The sequence below is a fragment of the Teleopsis dalmanni genome, chromosome 2 (assembly GCF_002237135.1).
Source record: "Teleopsis dalmanni isolate 2A chromosome 2, ASM223713v2, whole genome shotgun sequence".
Lineage (NCBI taxonomy): Eukaryota > Metazoa > Arthropoda > Insecta > Diptera > Diopsidae > Teleopsis > Teleopsis dalmanni.
In genome coordinates this window covers 71,311,003-71,312,595 of record NC_051847.1, presented here as the reverse complement: position 1 = coordinate 71,312,595, position 1,593 = coordinate 71,311,003, and positions in this window count along the sequence as shown.

Here is a 1,593-nt window from a genome sequence, read left to right as displayed (position 1 = left end):
GACACGAGATAAATAAGAAGTTTTCTATTATCTTTATCTGTGTAACTGGCCATAAAGACCTTGTAAACAGAGAGAATGACCTTACAAAAGCATTAAGAATACCATACATCCACCAAGATTGGATAGGGTTAAATCCTCCAATTATTACTTGTAAATCATATGAATAGATATCTGATTTATCTACTTAAATTTCACTGGATAAACAATAGTTATTTTATTGCCTATATGTGAATCTATATAAGATACTATCTGATAAGCGAGAGTATCATTACTATACATATATTATATTATATTTTATATATCATATTATATATATTATATTATATATATTATTATATATGATTATATTATATATATTATATTATATTTGCATAAATGAAGCAGACAGTTATTCTTATCGGTATGACTTCTAAAAATTGTTGCGTATCCCCGTGGAGGGATAAATAGACTCCCCAACTCTCTTTATAATGTATTCTTCAAATAATATACTAAAATAAAAACAGACATTTCTGGTAATATGGCCCAGCCCCCATTTAGCACATGGGGGCTACTTCACTAATTGTTTTTGACCTTCGCGTACTTTCGGATTAACCTCGAGTCTACAATATAAGCTATATAAAAATTATACATTAATGATGCACGATGTTAATCTTTAACATTTTTATTTAATTATAATTTAATTATAATGGCACTTTAAGACTTCTACGGTTTTTAGGATGTATTTTATTTTAAATGTATCTACTGTTGTCTTATTGTATAAAATTATTTTTCACATTTTTAACGTCTTTGCTACATAAAGAACTATCAAAAAAAAAATTCGTTTGCCAGATCGAACTATAGATCTGTAACCCAGATAAGTTAAGCTTTATTTCTTGCAAATCCATACTCAATATAAAAAATAAAAAATCCTTGCTTACATTTCATGGCTGTACCGCTTATATGAAATATATTGAAAATAATAACCGAACAATGTGAAACATCGAGGCAATATATTTTCAATACAAAAACTGAAACAATAAAACAGAATTGAATTTTTTACCAAAATTTAAAATTCCATTTTATGCAGAACAATACTATTTATTTACATTTAAAAATTATATTCTTTTAATAAATTTTTATTGCAACATTTTCGTTTGCTTCAGTTCTATTGTTAAATTAAAAATCAATTTTTAAAGAATTTTTAATAATCAAGTAAATATTATTGTATATATATATATTTTATTTATTTTATTCTGCATTTTATTTATATATAAGTAAAATTTTATTAATTAAATATTTTATTTTGCATTTTATTTATTTTAAAAATAAAAATTTTATCTTACTTAATACAGTTGATCACTTCGAAAGTACAGTGTTAATTTTTTATGAAGTATTTTATAATTAATTATATTTAATAAGCAATAATGCCTGTAAGAACTCCACTCCAATATATATGAGCACTTCAATGGAGACGACCAAATATATTAACATATATGCCAATAAATGAATATTCGCATAGCGCAAATTATCGTTGAACCCACGCAAAGATTAATTAAGATTTTATGTAATAATTTTTCATTAATATCGGATGCCACTTGGAAAAATGCAACAATA